Below are 7,716 nucleotides of genomic sequence, written 5' to 3' on the forward strand. Positions count from 1 at the left end.
AAGATACATGTACCCCTACGTTCATAGCAGCATTATTTACAATAGCGAAGACATAGAAAGAACCTAAATGTCCATCGACAGATGAATGGATAAAGAAGGTTTGGTCCATATGCACAGTGGAATACTTGTTGTTTAGTTGCTAAGTCATGTCTAACTCGTTTGCAACCTCCTGGATTGTAACCCACCAGGCTCCTCTGTCCATAGGATTTCCCAGGCAAGAATACTGGAGTGGGTTGCCATTTCCTTCTCCAGGGGTTCTTCCCAATTCAGGGATCAAACCTGCATCTCCTGCACTGGCAGGTGGATTCTTTACCACTGAGCCACTAGGGAGGACCATACAATAGAATACTGCTGCTGCCAAGTCGCTTCCGTCGTGTCCGACTCTGTGCGACCCCATGGACTGCAGCCTATCAGGCTTCTCTGTCCATGGGATTCTCCAGGCAAGAACACTGGAGTGGGTTGCCATTTCCTTCTCCAATGCATGAAAGTGGAAAGTGAAAGTGAAGTCACTCAGTCGTGTCTGACTTTTAGCGACCCCATGGACTGCAGCCTACCAGGCTCCTCCATCCATGGGATTTTCCGGGCAACAGTACTGGAGTGGGGTGCCATTGCCTTCTCCCACAATAGAATACTACTCAGCCATAATGAAGAATGAAATAATGCCATTTGCAGCAACACAGATACAACTGGAGATGATCACAGTAAGTAAAGTAAGTCAGAAAGAGAAAGACAAATACCACATGATACAACTTACATGTGGAATCTAAAATATGCCACAAATGAACTTTATCCATGAGTTAGAAACAGAATCACAGACATAGAGAACAAACTGGTGGTTGCCAAGGAGGAGAGCATTGGAGGAGGGATGGAGTGAGAAGCTGGGGTTAACGGGTGTAAGCTTTTATATATATATACAGATATAAGCTGTTATATATATACTGTTAAATATACAACGGTAAGCAACAAGACCCTACACTATAGCATAGAGAACTATTTTCAATATCCTATGACAAACCATAATGGAAAAGAACATGAAAAAAGAATACATATACACATGTAATTGAATCACTTTGCCGTAGAGCAGTAATTAACACAACATGGAAAATGAAGTTACATCAATTAAAACAAAGTGTGCTATGTTCTCTGGGTGTCGTTTGCGGTACTCCGATACAGTTTACAATAATAACATCAAAGATCAGTGGTCACAGATCACCAGGACAAATATAATAACAATGAATCAGACGGAAATATTGTGAGAACTACTAAAATATGATACAGAGACAAATGTTGGAGAAACGGTGCTGACAGATTCCCCTGATGCAGGGTTGCCACTAACTTGCAATTTGTAAAAACAAACAAAAAACACACTGTCTTTGAAGCACAATAAAGTGAAGTGCAGTAAAATGAGCCATGTCTGTATAGACTATGTTCATCCCTGTACACACATACTACATATAAAAAACTCTGGGAAAGTTTTCACAAATTAAGCACAGTAAGAGAATTTCTGATTTGTCAGTGTCACTCCTCCTCTTCTTTGAAGCCATTATTAAGTAAAAAAAGGCTCACTTGAACAGAAGCGATACAGCAACAATCGATCTGATAGCCCAGATGGTTGCCAAGTGACCAATGGGCAGGATATGCTGGACAAAGGGATGATTCACTTCCCAGGCTGGAGAGAGTGGGATGGCACAAAATGTCATCATGCTGCTCAGAATGGCCTGCAATTTAAAACTTATGAAGTGCTTCTGGAATTTTCCATTTAGTATTTTTGTACTGGTTGACTGTGGATAACAACTGGGAAAGTGGGGACTACTGGACTCCTCGCTTTTGAAATTGGAACCCATACAGAAGGCCTCCCTCCTGGAGCAGGCCCCACCTCCCCAGCAGGGACTGGAAGGGCTGGGGAGGTCCCAAGTCCCAAAGCCCTAGAGGCTCTTCCAGCTCTTTCCCCTCCCCTGTTTAACATGAATTGTCATGACCCTCAGCTGGTGCTCCCATCCCAGGAAGCTCAACCCGCAAAGACCCAGGCAGCACCATGCTTCTGGGCATGGGCTTCCTGGGCAGTCACAGCTCCATGAAACTCCAGGCACAGAAGACAAAAGCCTTCATACTTATGCTTCTGGCCTCCCAGAAATGCATCTCCCAAGGACCAAGACTCTGCAGCACTCTGTTATGCAGCTAAATGCCAGAACCAGCCAGACTCCTCCCCCGCCATCACCTCCCACAGGCCCTTCATCTCTAAATCCTACAACCCGGACGTCTGCTTTGGGAGCCCAAAATAAAGTCCCATTTCTTTTAATGTTCAAACCGCACCTGCCTGGGATTAGCAGAATAGTCAGTCGGCCACGTGGCGTCTCCCCACCTTTCTGAGAAGGCCTGAAAGTTGAGCCTGGGGAGTGCTTGCCTCTCCGTCCACCACTTGTGGTTCCACGACAGCAGTCTGAGCCCCCAGCTCACATCACACCCTCTGTAACTCACTGCTCCAACCTGAGCTGGTTCACACATGTGGACTCACTGCAGGCAGGCACATTGCTCCTCCCCCACCCCAGCCTTGACCCCACACGGTGCAACTCCCCAGTCTATTAATAGGACAAAGGGCAGTGTTTCCTGAATATGAGGGGGCTAAGGTAGTGGATTATTGTGTTCTTCTTGGCCTCGCGGGACCAAAAACCCCAACCTCAAGGCCATATATACCTCCTAACAAGCTCCCCCATCCTCAACAAGAATCTTTAGATCAGTACTGAGACGAGGTTCCCCAAGATCCTTTCCTGATAGCAGGGAGCACTGTCCCCTTCTCTTGGCCTACGGCTGGACCATGACGACCCAGCACAACTGGTCCCGGGAACCTCCATTTCCTTCAAGAGAAGCCCCATCCATGATTCCCCAGGGCCATATAAGACAGTTGCACTATTCAGCCTTGCATGGTCTGTGTTATACTAAATTAAACACCATTTAAATTAGGGACGGTACACAGATTAATGCCACCCCCCAAAGACATACACATTTTAACCCCCAGAATCTGTGAATACTTCTGGTGACATGGTAAAGGGGAATTAATTTTTCCAATGGAATTGTTTGTGAACCAGCTGACCTTGAAACAGGGCAATGCCACCATGCTGGCTTTGACAGTAGAGGAAGGAGCCACTAGCCAAGGAGTGTGGGTGGCTTTGGAAGCAGAGAAAACAGCTTTCCAGCTTCCAGAAAGGAACACAACCCTGCCAATACCCTGACTTCAGCCACGTGAATCACGTTAGGTTTTGACTTAGAGTACAATAAAAGCATATAAATTTGTGTTGTTTTTAAGCTACTAAGCTTGTGGTAGATTATTATGGCAGCAATTAGGAAACCGATACTTGGAAGACACCAAGAATTCAATCTAAATGCTAACTTCAGGAAAAACTTTCTACCTGTCCACTACTTAGCATCTAAATCTGCAGCTGTTATACTCAGATTTATGATATCGTTACCATTTGTTTCAAGAACAAGTTGTTTTACTTTGGTGTAAACAGACAGTTTATCCTTGATTGCCTTGAAAACAAGAGAATCTGTCTCAAAGTTTCAAGTGCCTGACTCCAGAAACCCAAATGGCAGTTGTCTTTTACAACAGTCCTCAAATGGCAATTCCCTAACTGAAATAAAACGTATTCTAAGTTCTTCTTCTCTAGGAACCCTGATACATAAACTGTAGGTGTCCCTTCAAGTCATATCTCCCCTCCATTTCAATTGCTATTAGTGAGGTTCAAGGCCGGCTCGATCACTTGCTTGGAAAACTGCAACAGCCTCGCTCTGCCCCCATTCCATTTCTCAACACTACGGTGGAGGGATCGTCCTAGAGTCTGATCATCCTCCCGTTGCTAAACACTCCATGGCTCCCCATCGCTCTCAGGAGACAGCACCTGGCCTCCAAGCACACAACTGGCCCCTGCCCATGTTTCTGGCCTAATTTCCAGCACATGAAGAACCAACACCAGGGTGGCTCTATCAAGCGTGTAGTCACAGAGCGCTGTGTGTCAAGCTATGGAACAGACAGTGCAAAGCAGATTCCCACAGTTTGTGGAGTCAAGCTTGTACAACACAGCCATGCCTATGATGGTTTGAACTGTGTCTTCCCCAAACTCATACCTTGAAGCCCCAGCTTCCAGAACCTCAGAATGTGACCTTAGTTGAAAATAGGGTTTTTGCAGCTGTAATCAGTTAAAATGAGGTGATACTGCAGAAGGGTGGGCCCCTGTTCCAACACGACTGGTATTCTTATGAAAAAGGGCAAGTGGACATAAGCACACACACAGGGAGATTCACATGCCACGTGAAGACTGCAGATACATAGCCAGGAGCCCAGGAACCCCCAGAAGCTAGGAGAGAGGTCTGGAGGAAATGTTTCCCTGGCAGCTTATGAGGGATCGTGGCCGGGTGATACCTTGAGTTTGGAATTCTAACCAATCAAACTGTGAGGCAATAAATTCCTGTTGTTCTAAGCCACGCTGGTAGTGGCATTTTATTACAACAGCCCTAGGAAGCTAACAGAATGGCCCCACTTGTCCTCAGCTTCAGACGTCTCCATCATTTGCCCACAGTGCCCACGGCCGTCTGCATGGAAACGTGAACACACAGAAGGGCTGTGAAGTGGAGACACTCACATTTTTCAAAGGCCCACGATGTTCATTATAATGAAAACTGAGAGGTCCCTGCCCTTTACTCTCTTATTACTTCTCGACCTCATGGAAACCAGTGGCTAGAAGAGTTCATTACGGGAGAGCAGTAGTCAGTCTTCCCTCAGTGGGTTGGCTTTATTCTCTTCCTCCCTAGAGATAATGAGGAGTCAGGAACAATTCAATATTCTCAAAACATCAAATGTTCCAGTGAGATCAAAGCGTGGCTTTCATCTCTGCTTTGCTCGCGGTTCCTACTTCCGCACAGTTGACCCCAATTCTCGCTCTCTTGTTGTTGTTTTTCAGTTGCTAGGTCGTGTCTGACTCTTCCCGGCCTCATGGGTTGCAGCACACCAGGCTTCCCTGTCCTTCACTGTCTCCCAGAATTTGCTCAAATTCATGTCCGTGAGTCGGTGATTCTCTCTAACCATCTCATCCTCTGCCTGCGTTCTGTTAATTAAAACCACAATGGACTTGACTTCTCAGCCCGGTTAATAAGAGGTGAAGCCAGCTTGGCATGTCTGGGCTCCAGAAACTGCCCCAAGATGTATACATGAGAAAAGACTGAGCCAGAAGAAGAGCAAGCCCAATAAGTCACCACCCCTTCCTGGCAGGGTGTCTGTCTTCTGTGTGGGGTCCAGGAGGCTGATTCTCAGGCAGGTCCCACCATCTCTGGGGAGGAAGGCAACTACTGGACTCAAGGGCTCTACTCGGGGTGGATGAGGCGGGACCAAGGGGTCAGAAGTGGGCTGAGGACTCCTGTCAGATCTGCTCCTAATCGCTAGGTGGAGAAATGCCCAAGGCAAGGGTGAGGAGGTGAAGGCCAGGCTTGAGGGGGGAGAAGGAGAAAGGAGGAAAGCTAAGGAGAGAAGGAGAGACTGAAAAGAAAACGGCATCAGGGCTGATGGAGGAAGAGAAACTGTCCTGGGCTCAGGCTGCAGAGCCTGACTAGAGGACCCTTGCTCCAGTCCTGGCCAACTTGGTCAGTCGGAGGGCAGCCTGCGCCCCAGGCAAGGCTGGCTTCCCATGTAGGGGGACCAGGCAGTGCCATGTAAAGGGCTTCCCACCCCCTCAATGTCTTCCCCAAAAACCTGACCTTTGCTTCAACTTGCTTGGCCTGTGGATTAAATCTTTGTCTTGGAGTAAACAATTATAGCTAAGACTCCTGGAACGTTCACATGCTCCGGGCACTGCTCTAAGTGCTGTGTGTGTGTTGGTTGCCTTCATCTATAAAGTATCTTTCTGAGACAGGCGCCATGATAGCTGTCATTATCTCCACATTTCAGGTGAGGACACCGAGGCACAGAGTGGTGGAGTCACTCACCTGACGTCATCAAGCTGGGGGGTGGGAGAGCCAGGATTTGAACCTAGTCTGGCTGGCTCCAGAGTCCACATTGTTTCCATTGCACTACACGTTCCCCAAATGAAAACCATCAGGAACTCTTCCACCATGGCTTTCAAAGCCATGTGTTGCTCCCTAATTGGGTTTTTTAGGATGAGAGGTTGTTTTGAAGATAATTAATGAAAAACAGTTGGAACCATGGCCTCTGAGCACCTCTCAGGAGTCCTCCAGCTGGGTTTACTAACCATCACTGTTCACACTCTCGAGCCTCCACCCGCCCCCACCACCTACACATACCCCCGAGCTGAGACTGGAAATCAACAGGCAGATTCCACAAAGCATAAAACTCAGACTCATTACCTCATGAGACCGTGCAGTAAGGCAGGTCGTCGGGCTGGCAAAGCTGTTACATCAAGTACCATTACTTCATTTTTGGAAGCCAAATGACAACACTGGATGATAGGAAAACAAGTCTGCTTGTCATTTGAGTTTACTGACACTTTGCTCTCAGGAAAAATACAACCTAAGCTTCTAAAGGCAGTGAGATTACGTAACAGTATTATTACCAAAACGATAATAACAACCATCACGAAAATCGTCCTGTCTTAGGCAACTTTTATCCACTAGACTAGAAGGCTGGAAATGACCTGATTTTACAGTCGAGAACACCGAAGCACAGAAGGAATACAGGTTTAAATGATTTACTGAAGGTCAGATACGTCAGCAGTTTTTGATCCTAAAAAGTGTTAGTCACTCGGTCGTGTCCAGCTCTCTGCAACTCTGTGGACTGTTGCCCAGCAGTCCATGACCGTCGACTGTCCATAGAATTCTCCAGGCAAGAATATTGGAGATGGTATTCCCCTCTCCAGGATATCTTCCCAGCCCAGGGACTGAACTCTGGTCTCCTGCATGGCACACAGATTCTTTACCATCTCAGCCGCCAGGGAAGCCTGAACTGTACGTCAAAATCACCGGCAGAAGCATCTCAATGTGCAGTTACTTGAGAACCACTTCAGACATGCTGAGTCAGGACCTCAGGTCGGAGGCATCAAAGGGCAGCTGCATGGTTTGATTAGCGACAGGAACCAATGGCCCTGCCCCCCAACATGCTCTCTCCCCCACCCTCTGCTGTCTGCTCTCCCACTCTCAGTATTCCCAGGATATGTAAAAGAAAAAGACAGACAGAGTCATCTCTGTTTCATACACAAAACCTTTAGACATTTCACTGGACTTGCAAGGCCCCTCCCTCTATTTTGGTACTTTTCATAGTGCATTAAAAGTATCCTCTGACCCCGTGTCATAGAGAGTGACATCTGACAAGGAAGTGACCTCATGTTAAGTTTTACATATCCTGATAACACGCTCAGTTCTTAGCACAAAAGAGATGTTCAATAATGTTTTTATATAAAGGAGTAGAAAGGCGGATGTGGGGAAATTGCTCAGTGTATAAGTGAGTAGGAACAATGAGAGTCTTTCACTTCATGGGGCCCAAGATATTTTGAGAATAAGTATCCCTCTCTGTGACAGGAAAGGACATTCGTCAGAATTACTTAAAGCACCACCAGGAAATCTCGGTCAGCGACATAGACTGAGCCAGTGTGGGAAGTTTCTAATTATGCTCCAAGCCCATATGAATTCTGGATAGAGCACAGCCACAACAAAATGTTATTGTTGGTGTCATGATTATTGCTGTCATTTCATAGCCAAACTGAAAACTAAGCAAGG

The sequence above is a fragment of the Bubalus bubalis genome, chromosome 11 (assembly GCF_019923935.1).
Source record: "Bubalus bubalis isolate 160015118507 breed Murrah chromosome 11, NDDB_SH_1, whole genome shotgun sequence".
NCBI lineage: Eukaryota > Metazoa > Chordata > Mammalia > Artiodactyla > Bovidae > Bubalus > Bubalus bubalis.